Source organism: Giraffa tippelskirchi, chromosome 1 (genome assembly GCF_054371585.1).
Source record: "Giraffa tippelskirchi isolate mGirTip1 chromosome 1, T2T-mGirTip1v1.2.pri, whole genome shotgun sequence".
NCBI lineage: Eukaryota > Metazoa > Chordata > Mammalia > Artiodactyla > Giraffidae > Giraffa > Giraffa tippelskirchi.
In genome coordinates this window covers 211,940,058-211,952,681 of record NC_137275.1, presented here as the reverse complement: position 1 = coordinate 211,952,681, position 12,624 = coordinate 211,940,058, and positions in this window count along the sequence as shown.

The window sequence follows — 12,624 nt, the reverse complement described above, 5'->3', positions numbered from 1 at the left end:
AGCCCTGGCACTGGGGAGAGGGGTTGCAGGGGCCAAGATCCACCCAGGTTCCACAAACTTCTCTCAGAATCTAGACAAGAGGACCGCAGCGGGGGCCAGATGGGGTGGGGTGCCGGAGAGGGCAGGCAGAGGAGGAGGAGGGGAGAAAGAAAGGGGACCTTCATTGTGTGTGACCTTGGCGTTCTCGCCCGGGAGCCACCAGGGTGCACGCGTCACCTCAGAACAATTCTGCAATGAATGGACTCTTGCACCTGCTTCAAAGGTGGGGAAACTGAGGCTCAGAGAGGAGCAGGGAGGGCTCCAAGTTCACTCAGCTGGAAACTGGCTGCAGAGCCAGGATTCCAAAAAGGTCTGTCAGTTTGCAAAAAGTGTCCTGTCCTCGCCACCAGACGCCATGTCTTCCGGCCTCCCTTCACCCTCCCTCTCGTGGGCCATCTGGGGTGACAGGCGAAAGGGACCTGGAGACGGAGACTCCTGTACTGAAGGGATAACAGACACTAGAAAACACACAGATGAGCAGAAGCCCGGGCTGGAAACATGAAGGGGCACCTAGAGGGTCCAGTAGTGAGTCCTCTTGGGATGGGCATTCCTTTGACTGGCTTTTGAGGTCAGTCCACTGCGGGGGGCTGTCCTGCGGCCAACCCTCATGGCTCGGTTGCTGTAGAGGTGAGAGTCTGAGGGCTTTTGAGCTCTGAGTGCCCAAAACACACCTCCCAAACCTCCCTTGCCTCCTCACTCAATTCCACCTGAGTCGTCTGCCATAGAATCCACATGTGTGGGAGTCAGTAAACATGGGTTCAGATCCTACATGCCAGCCACGTGCCTGGGGACAAACACGTCACCTCCCTGACTGTCCGTTTCTTTATCCATAGAATGCACTTGTGAGAAGGAGACGACGGCAGAACCCAACCTGCAATTAGTCCATTTGGCTATTTTGGTGTTCTTTGGTTCCTTTTGCTCTATTGTATCTGTGGTTACTTGTAAAAAATGAGAGACTGTCCCTCAAAGTACAAATTTCCAACCTCTTGAACGAATCAGAATGCCTGCAACTTGGGCCTGCATGGCCCATGGCCACAATTTAGAAGGACGTGCATACCTGAGTTTCCCACTGTGCTCACCATCCCTTTTGCCTGCACCCATCTCATGGGCCAGTGGGATGGGGCATTCGCTACCCTTGCTGTCAAAACCGTTTGCCAGAGCTCTGAAACTCTTAGCCCCTGGACGGCAGAGTGTCCCGCCGATCATAGTTCCTCCATATCCCCTGGAGCCCAGCACAAGGCCAGCAGATCGCTCAGCCATTCATTTGCTTAACAAATACCTATGTGTTGAGTCCCTGCTCTGTGCCAGCACCTCAAGCATGGCTGGACCTTGAGCAACACACAAGCCAGATACGAGTCGTATCTCACAAGAATCCATAAGACCAGCTCTGTCATCATCTCCTCCACACAGATAAGAGAGGGAAACTGAGGCACCGAGAAATGTAGACACTCACACAAGATTTCATGAAAAAACGAGGCAGAGGGAGGATTCAAACTCGGTTCAGCTGATTCAATGTTCTGAGCCAAATCTTGCACTCCACCTGTGTTTTGTTGTTGTGGCTATGATTCTGTTTTATTTTTTGGCTGTGCTGGAAAGTCTTTGCTGTGTCGGGGCTTCCTCTAGTTGCGGTGATTGGGGGTAACTCGTCCTTGCAGTGTGCAGGCTTCTCACTGCTGTGGCTTCTCTTGTTACAGAGCACTGGCTCTAGCAGGCACAGCTTCAGTAGTTGTGGCACACGGCCTTAGTTGCCCTGTGGTGTGTGAAGTCTTCCTGGACCAGGGATCTAACCCGTGTCCCCTGCACTGGTGGAAGGATTCTCATCCACTGGACCGCCAGAGAAGTCCCCACCTGCTTTTATAAAGTTTTGCTGGAGCACAACCAAGCCCTTTGGATTACCTTGTCTGTAGCTGCTTTCCCAGGATAATGGCAGAGTCGAGCAGGTGCAGTGGGGTGATATGGCTCCTCAGAGTCTAAGATATTCACTATCTTTGTTCAGTCACTCAGTCATGTCGGACTCTTTGCGACTCCATGGACTGCAGCACCCCAGGCTTCCCTGTCCTTCACGATCTCCCAGAGTTCACTATCTGCTGCTGCTGCTGCTGCTGCTGCTAAGTCGCTTCAGTCGTGTCCGACTCTGTGCGACCCCATAGACAGTAGCCCACCAGGCTCCACCGTCCCTGGGATTCTCCAGGCAAGAATAGTGGAGTGGGTTGCCATTTCCTTCTCCAGTGCATGAAAGGGAAAAGTGAAAGTGAAGTCGCTCAGTCGTGTCCGACTCTTAGCGACCCCATGGACCGTAGCCTACCAGGCTCCTCCATCCATGGGATTTTCCAAGCAAGAGTACTGGAGTGGGGTGCCATTGCCATCTAGCCCTTCACAAAACAAGTTTGCCAGCCCCTGCTCTGAGCCACTATTCTAAGCATCCTGTCTTCGTAAGAGGGTTGTTGTTCTCATAAAATTATACTGGGGATAGGGGTGGGGGTGTCAGATAATTTTTTAAAATATATTTAAAAGGCACACGCTAAACAACAAGGTCCTACTATATAGTACAGGCAACTATATTCAATATCCTGGGATAAACCCTAATGAAAAACAGTAGAATAAAGAATGAAGATATATGTACAACTGAATCATTTGCTGTACAGCAGAAATTAACACAACAGTGTAAATCAACTTGACTTTGATAAAAATAAGTAAATAAATAGAAAGGCACGTGCTGTGGTCGAGCAGGCCTCGGCAGCACCTATATCAAGTACCCAGGGAAGGCCTTTGAATAAAGGTCATGGGGCTGAGATCTGAGTGATGGGGAGCTAGTCACACAGAGAAAGGGGAAAAGAGCCTTGCAGGCAGGGGTATGAGCCAGGCAGAGGCTCCAGGAACACCAGGAAGGCCAGCACGCTGGAGCCCAGAGGGTGAGGAGGAGGGCGCATGGGTAGAAAAGGGTCTGGCCCAAAGGACGTCCTAAAAATGCATGAACACATGAGCTAAGCAGGGCCTGGAGGAGCCCAGAAAGCCCCATCTGACATGCGCTGGATTTTTGCTTCCAGATCCTCCCTTTAAACTGGCAGGACCTCCTCTCCCCGGGCTGTAAAATGAGTTCTCACTCTGAGCCGCCCTTCTGGGACTGACGTGGGCCAGAGGCAATAAAGACATGACGGAAAAGCCCTCGGCAACCACGCAGGGCTTCCCTGAGACCTGACAGCTGCCCCTGCCCCTGACGTGTGTGCTGAAGCATGCTGGGACACCCTCCTGACCCCCGAGAGCTGCAGACCCGGAGACCCAGCCTCATCCTTCCCCAGTTAGGCTGACTCGCAGTATAGCCTTGGCCGACCACCTCCCCTTCACCCTGCCCTCAGCTAAAGGGGAAGGTTTGTGAAAAAGAGAGGTGGCCATTGGAGGGGGCCAAAGATGGGGGTGCCTGATAATATGTGACCAGAGCAAACCGAGATTTCTGTCATTTACCTAGCTCCTGGGTTTTTGCTGGCAAGGGTACTGCTAAGTATCCATTTCAATGACTGACTTGACAAATCTGTGAGTAATTAAAAACTGATGAATAACATGAATGATGTCCAGTTAAAAGCCAGTTTGCCACTTCTTAGCTGTGTGACTTGTGGAAAATCATATCCCATTATTAGAGCCTCAGTCTCCTCACCTGTCAGGTGGGAATACCACCTTCTTGAAAGGGTTGTTTTGAGGGTTAGGTGGGATTGGAGTGATTGTGTGAAGCACCTGGCAAAGCACTGGCTTCACCGTAGCTCTCCAAAATGTCAGCAACTATCCTTCGCCTCTTAGACCCCAGGATCTGGCAACACACCGGGCACAGCTGGGTGGAGGATCTTGAACAGACGAGAGAGACTGGGGTTCTGAAGCCCCTGTGTGTCTGATAAATGCAGAATGGGTTGGTTCTTTGGGACACATGGATGAGAGTCCTGAGAAAGTCCAGGGTAACAAATGGTCCTGTGATGTAGCTTCATTCATTCATTCACTCAATAGTAACAATAAAAAAATTTGTATTAAAGAATAGTTGATTTACAATGCTTACCTAGCAAGGGCGATGTCGCGATTTGAAGGTGATTTTCCCAAGGCAAGGCTTATCGATTTCACTCAGCAAAAATTGGCAGGGCATGTCCTATGTGCCGGACCCTGTAGGAAGACCAGGCATACAGAGAAGAGGAAGTGAAGAGGTGTCAAGAAGCTATTAGACCTCCAAGCTGAAGAAGGATAAATGGCACACAGTGGGCACACAAGTTGAAAGCAATGAGTCAGGGCCATTCCCTACGTTTTCTGGGTGCTGATGTGGCTCAAATACAGACAGAGTGGTCCTTCCTGCTCATGGGAAAACATCACGTCAATCAAAAAGCAGGATAAGGGAACAACTCAGCTTTTATCCTCCAGTCAGGTCTAGATTCAAATGCCAGCTCCTCTAACATCCAACTCTGTGACCTGGGCAAGCCATTCACTCTCTGAACCTCTGGTTCCTTAAGGAACTCAACTTTAAATGACAGAGGCTGGGAAGGGTGGAACAGGAGGAAGGGAAGCTTATATTTGTGGATCTGACTCTAGTTATCTTCCACTATCGATTCCCCTCTCCTCTCTCAATAACAGAAACCCTTGACACTGGCTGAGGACATGGATACCCAGAATAAATCACAGCCTCTCTTGCTGCTATATTTGGCCAACTGACTAAGCTCTGATCAGTGGAATATAATTGGAAATGTTTTCTGCAGCTTCCAGGAAGTGTGCTTCAAGTGTGCTTGTCCTCATCTCTATCTTTCTTCCTTCCTGCTTTCTGGAATGCAGATATAATGGCTGGAGCTACAGCTGGCATCTTGGATCAGGAGGTGATCTTGAGAACAGCAACAAGACAAGGAGCCTAAGCCCCTGATGCTGTCACATGCTGAGGGGTTTGGAGGAAGGGCAATGTTTCAAATCCTTCCAACTGAATCCAATTCTTACTAACAAATCACATTCAGGGGGTCAAGGCACCCGAGTTCTCATGACTAGTGAGCTCTCAAAGGGTAAGCACTACTCTGTAGGTGGTGGTCTCCATTTCCTCCTGGCTGCGGATCCATTGGCCCTGGCACTCAAGTGCCTTCCATGAGCCCCTCCCTTGCTCCCAGTTCTCCTTCAGTGAGATCACAGGCCTCACAGGATGCCCTTCCCAGCTAACAATGGCTCTACTGCAGAGGCCAAGTGGTTGCAAGATTAAAAATACGGGCACAGGTTTATAAATGCACCCAGGTGAGACTATTTCCAAAAGCGGGGTCCAAATTCCTACACAGACCACGGCCAGCTGGGTGACTCAGCACCAGCGGCCTACAACGCTCTTGTTCCCTGTGTGCCAGGGAATGCCCTCTCTAGCCAAGGCACCATGCCAGGGCCTGCAGGCGGAGGGAGGGGGAGGCCCCGTCTCCAAGAACCAGGAGCCAGTGGCCAAATGAGGACCTAACAGGTTCACACAACACAGTTCATTCATCCCATTCAGTCACTCATTTATTGTTTATTGAGCACTTACTATGTACCAGGAAAGGGGCCAAGGAGAAAACGGATACAGAAGGGAATCAGGAATCCAGCCTGGGGCTGCCCATTGAACATGAAAACATCCATCCTCACCATCTCTGTCCCACTGAAGCCACATGTGCCCCCACACTCCCTCATTTTTGAAGTTCAAATATTTCTAACAACAAAAAGGGCCATGGGGCTTAACAAACAGACTTGCTTTTTCAGGAGCTGACTATGGGTAGGCAGGGGTCAGAAGTGCTGGGAAAGGGCCAGTGAGTTTCCACAAGGCCAGAGTTGATCTGCATCATCAGATCAGCTGCTGCCTCAGGCGGTAAGACCCTCCCTCACCAGCCTCAGTGTGCTCATCTGTAAAATGGGATGGTAATAAAGAGACAGCCCTGTCATTGGGCACATCTGAGATGGAATCTTGGTTTAGCCACCACTCAGCCAGCTAAGCTGGGTCACCCTGGTGGATTTGCTCAGTGTTTCTCAGGACTTCCCTGGCAGTCCAGTGGTTAGGCCTCTGAGCTTCCACTGCAGTACTCACAGGTTTGATCCCTGGTTTAGAAACTAAGATCCCACAAGCTGTGAGGCATGATAAAAAATTAAAAAAAAAAGTTAATGTTTCTATAAAATGGGAACAATATGCTACCCACCTCATTTGGTACTAAGAGGATAAACTGCTCTCTGTTTATGGAAAAAAATGAAGGATCAGGAGCGGGCAGTAGGGAGGGGATGGGGGTGGCGGGAAGAGTCTAAGAGCTCCCACCCAGCATAAAGCTGTATCCTACATGCTATCTATTCATGTTTTAAATCTTTTTAAAAATTACTCTTGTTAAGTAGTGTCATATGCAAGCTCCCTCCCCTCTGGGCCTCAGTCTCCCCATTCAGAAAGTGAAGGGGCTAGCCTAGCAGGATTCTGCTGCCTGGCCTCTGTTCAGGAGAAGCCGCCTGTAACATTAAACTGTAGGGTTCTCTGGACTTTCCCCCAGTGTAACTTCACCGCAGAGTTTTATATTTGCAGGGCGTTTAACAGTCAGTCATCTCAAAGCAACGTCAGGTAAACATTTCGGCAGGAAGTAAAAGGAGGGGTGGGCAGGGGGCACGTGACCCAGCCGGGATGTGACAGGCGTGGAGCGCGGTGTGGCAGGCACGCTGGAGGCTGCATTCCAGCCCTGCTCGCCAGACTAGCCGATCCGAAGTCTCCCACTCTATCCAGAAGTCTCGTTAAGTCCATTTTATAAGTCTTTTTTGACAAGTGAAGCCTTTAAAACATGTTCCTCATTGTGCAGAGGGTGAAGTTCAGTCTAAACATTTGTCTGCAGGAGACACTGCGAGGACCCAACTGCCTGGGGACCATCATAAACTCCACTCACACTCTGGGGCCCCAGGAAGGAGGAGCTTCTTCAAGACACCCTGTCGGGGGCTCTGCAGAGAATTAAATACAAAAAATAAAAAACTCGGTGCCGAGACACCTCCCAGCTAGCTATACTTTCTATGATCTTTAACCTTAAACAGGTATTTTTATCCTAGTTTATCATCCATAGTCACACAGCCGGAGACCGACTACGCCAGCATCCAAATTCTGGTACCTTGGTACCAAAGTCTTAATTCTGTGTTTCCCACCATCCACTTGCCAGGACACAAGGGCGACACACTGCATGCTGGGAGTGGATTCCCTATCCCAGCTTTTCATGAAGAGTCCTGCGGGAGCCTAAATCATTACACTTTGTGTCGGGCCCCAAAGGAAGACCGCTCCCCAACGTGGCCAGTCTTGGTGTCGCGTATGGTGAGGAAAGCTGAGTCAAAGTCAAATTCAGCATCCATAGGATGGGGCAGCCCTGCTGGAAGGAGACGCACCTCATAGCAATTGGGGACCAGATTTCAAAAGTCTTACCTGGGAAATTTCTTGAGGCAGATCAGGTGAGACGGGCCCCTCAGTGACTCCTGAAGACCGCTGGAGTCACAAAGACGTACTTGTTAAGAGAAGGTCAAGGTGGGGAAGTCAGACCCTGAGGGAAGCAGGGGACAGGACAGTGGAGGGAAAGCCCACTTGCCAAGAGCCAAGAGCTGCCTGGAGAGAGACTTCTCACACCCACCAGGGCAAGTCCCCAGTGCCTGCCTTAGAGGTCAAAGTCTGGCTGCCTGGAGCAAGATGCACAAGTCCTTTGTGGACTGGCCTCTTCTCCCAGGCGGCTGCCTTCTGCCCACTCCTCGCCGTCTGTACAGGGCCAGTGCTCAGCCACACCGAAAGGCCAAACACCTCCGACGCTTCAGGCTCTCCTCAGCTTCACACTGTTTGTTTCCAAAGTCGACTCCACCCCTGACCGACCTCTGCTCATCCCTCGAGGCCAATCCGACTGTCATCTCCACGGGAGGCCTTTCTAAGTCTCTGGTTGCTCCCTTTGCCCAGCACTGTCTGCTCCTGTGTAAACTATCAGGCGAGTTGATGGCTCAGTTCCCACCTTTGTAAATCAGAAATAAAAAATAATAATAGTAACGTATCTCACTGGGTTGATGTGACGATTCAGTGACATGAAACAAATCCAATGATGAGACACAGCCTGGCCAGCCTCAGCGCTGAGCCATCCGGCATTGCCGCCCTGGTACCAAGGGAACTGGTAGGGAATTTTCTCACGGGAGCTGCAACCTCAAAAGCAACCCCCTGAGGCTTTGCCTTTGATGGGGACTCCTTGTTTCTATCAGGGCTCAGCCTAAGCTTCTGTGCTGCAAAGGCATCCTTAGCCATCCTAGCAGAGAAGCCCTCACCTGTCTGAGGTCCCTGTTCAGCTGAGTTTGTGCCACTGTGAAGCCCCCAGACTCCTGTACAGCAACATCTGTTTCCATGCCTCTCTCCCATTACACTGAGATGGGGACCGTTTCTGAATCCAAATGCTCGCTGTTTCAGTGATGAAAGAATGCCAACAGGAGGACTGTTTGTTTCACACACCCCTGGAGAAATCCCCTATAGGCGGAACACAAGTCCAGTTAGAGAGGAGCTGCTGCTGCTGCTGCTGCTGCTGCGTTGCTTCAGTCGTGTCCGACTCTGTGCAGCAGCAGGTAAACATTTTCTTAGGAAGGAAAAGGAAGGGTGGGCAGGGGGCACAAATAAAATCTCCAATTTTTGCCATAAGCTGTTGTCTGTGGAAGCGGGAGAGAGGCAAGGGTTTTGTACACACGTTTACTTCGCTTTGATCTCAGACTTTCAGAGATTTACAGCATTGTATTTTGGCAAAAAAACTGAAAGACCCCCATTGAAGGTTGAAATACCATTCCAAGAGCATACCTCCAGTGATAGGATACTTGCTACCTATCAAAATAATCCATCCCACATTTGATATCTCTGACTACCGTAGTTTCCTTTAATGTTGATCTACAGCTTTTTCCATTAGTCATCCGTCTGCCCCTTGAGCCCCATAGAATCCTCTGCCTCCTCTTCCCAGGACAGACCTTTCAAGGCAGGGCTCTTATACCCCCAGCCCCATCCTTCCTCCAAAGCAACACCCCAGTTTCCTCTGCCAAGGCTTCAGGGCCCCCCCCCAACCTGGTCATCTACTTCCACTTCGACGGATTGCCACCAACTGGTCCCACTCACAATGCAGAACCCAGAGCTGAGGGCAGAACTTGTGGTTGACTCCAACCAGCTCAAAACAACAATTTGACTCTCAGAACCAGAGGTCCTTAAAGATGATCCCAGAAAGCCCAGCTCCCCTACCTTACAGATGAGACCGAAGGCCATAGACATGCAATAATATACCCCAGTGTTCTGATATCCCAGTAGAACAACGGAATCACCCCTGTCAACAATAAACAATATCATCATTGTTGTTATTTTCATTGGCAGCCACATCACAGGATGAACTCATATTGGACTTTAGTCTCAGAATTGTGATGTCTTCTTCAATGATGTCAACATTAATCTTGCAATTCCTTCTAGTAAACAAATCAGTAAAAATAATAATAATAATAATAAATAAATCATAGATAAGTAGGTAGACAGACAGATAGAGGAAATCCTCAGAAACAAGAAGTAGATTAGTGGTTGCCGGAGAGCTGCAAGGAGGAGAGGATGGGGAGGGATTGCTAATTCGTACAAACTCTCTTTGGGGGGTGATTAAAATGTTCTGAAATCTGATAGGGAATGGTTACACAACTCAGTGAATGTACCGAAAGCCTCTGAATTATGCACTTAGAAAGGGCGAATCTTATGGTATGTGACTTTTATCTCAAAAAAGCTGTGATCATTTGGAAAAATATAGGAATAGTTGATGTCGACTTTCTTCAGCTCAGTAGCCTTTCCTTAGAGCCCTTAGTCAACAGATCCTCAAAGGATCCCAGGGATTCAGATGACTGATATCACCAGTCAGAACAAACCTTGGAAATTCCTTCTTGGATGTTTTTTACACTTCTGATTCCAAGTCAGCATTCCAAGAAATGGACTCGACCACAGTCTGTTTGGGTCTCAGATGTGAACTGCCAGGGTCCAAGTTACGAACACTCCCTGTGTGTCGAAAGCCTTAAATAATCATCTTGCTTAGTCTTCCCAGAAGTCTCTTAGGCAGTGGTTCTCAGACTTGCGAGTGCATCAGAAATGCCCAGAGGGCCTGTTGAAACACAGATTGCTGGTTTCCACCTCAGAGTTTCTGATTCAGTAGGTCCGGGGTGGGACTCAAGTTTCCAGGTGATGCCGTTGCTTCTGGTGTGGGAATCACACACGACACTTAATTCACCTATTTTACAAATGAGGAAATGGAAGCTCAGGGAGAGTCAGTAAGGTGCCCAGAATCACAGGATGTGGCAGAGACTACGGTGAGCTGCCCCAAGAACATTTCTCACATCTTTCCCCTCTTGCTATTCTCAAGAAACAGTGTGAGGACTTCCCTGGTGGTTCAGTGGTTAAGACTCTGCACTCCCAATGCAGGGGACACGGGTTTGATCCCTGGTTGGGGAGCTAAGATCCCACATGCTATAGGGTATGGCCTAAAAAGTAATTAATCAATTAATTTTAAAAAAGAATAGAGGTTGAAAATGTTCATTATCCTTTTCCAATATTCCTTGCAGCTGGAGTTGGCTCGGTGACATGATTCCAACCAGTGTCCCTCCTTCTTTTACCAAATCCTAACAGGATGTTGGGAGATTTGTTTTCATGTCATGCTAAAGACATGCTAGAGACATTGAGCAAGAGGGAAAAATATCCCAGGTCCTTGAATATTGGCAGCTGACTCAACAATCCCAACACTACTGTACACTTTTTGTTAAGTATGAAAAATAAACCCCAATTGGTTTAAGCCACTATTAGTCATACATTCCATTATTTATAGCTATCATCCCTAAAGATACACAAGAATGATCAATATCAGGGCGAGGATGTAAGCCCATCGAACCACTGACTTATTCTTTCCACTCTCCATACTGCCACTAGAAATGGAATTTTAGGGCTCTACTCAACACTCCTAAGAAATATCTTCACTTTCATCTAATAATGTTCATCAAAGGGAAGTGGCTTGAGGAATTTGCCTCAATTCTCAAGCAAAGGAATTGGATGTGGTTTGAATCTAACCAATGTCCCATAACTGACCCGAGTAAGGGTGCCTTTAGAACCTTATACTCAAAGTGTGTTCCACCCACCAGCAGCAGCAGCATCACCTTGGTGACAGAAGCAGAATTTCCACCCCAATCCCAGTCGTGGGAATCAGAATCTGTATGTTATCAAGATCCCCAGGAGCTTCATATGCTCACTGAAGACTGAGAAGTAGAGTTCTGGCTCAATGGTTCCCAAGACTGAGGGTTAGAATCACCTGGAAATCTACAACCAAATATACAAACAAAAAAACTGAGTCCCAGACCTCACCCCAGACCTACTGAATCAAAATTCCGCTTCGGTAGGAACCAGAAGCCACATCTTTAGTTCTTTATACTATTTTGTTCAGGGACCTTTTTGAGAAATTCATTAAAGCTGTACTCTTTCTTGCAGAGAACTGAACAACTACATATATGCATTCTACTTCCAATTTCAGGAATTCAGTGAAGTCCACCCAGAGTCTTCCTAGGACGTGTGAACTGCAAAAATAGGAGCTCTGTTTACATGTCCAGGCAGTTACAGAAGTGCACTCAGGATCCTAATGAGGAGAGGCAGCCTCGCTCCTGTCAGCTGGACCAGCCCGGTTAGTTCTCACCTGAAGATGGTTTATGTAACCAGCTAGGGCCCAAGGTCACCATTCAGTTAGCAGCTTCTGCAGCAAGCACAGCTTTGTGCTGCCCAGGCTTTCCCATCACCGCAGATTACAGAGCTTTTCATTTCATTTTCACCCAATTAACCTAATTCACATGGAGGATGACTTCCTGCTCAACCACTGCCCATGAGGATGCCACAGAGGCAGGTGCCTTGTTCAATTAAGAGGAGATTTTGAAAAACACATGCACAGCACACTCTTCAAAACAAGGTATGCAACAGGCAGGGGCAGAGTATCTCAGCCTCCCCCAACCAACTGGCAGCATTATCTCCCTCCACCTACACGTTTCTACTGCCACCCTTATTTCCGCATTTTATCGTGTAATTGATTACTGGTTTTTTCAGACCTCAGGCTCCTGGAGGCAAATGATGAGTTTTCATCACTCATCATTTATATAGTATATAGTAGTATATATCTAGACCTGGTAAAAGTAGGCGCTGAAAAGATGATGATTGGGTGGATGGGTAAATAGAGAGATGGAAAGATGGAGGTGCTGGTCTTTATAGCAAAATGAAAAGAACAGGAAGAGTCTAGAAAACTCAAAGACAGGCTCTCCTTTGCTCTAGATAGCCATGAGGTCTCAGTCAATGCCTGTAACCTTGACTCTTGGTTTAATACCCCACTTCATGGATCACTGCCTTGTCATGGCAAAGGAGCTTGCTATGAACCATGCAGTGCAGGACTACCCAAGATGGACGGGTCAGAGTGGAGAGTTCTGACAAAATGTGGCTTTACCCCTACAAGATGGATGGCGTCACTAAGGACACACAACTGGATTTCTGTTTACTATGACAACTGAATTAGAGAATATATGTAAACACATTTTTGGAGAGAGCAGCTCTCAGACTAG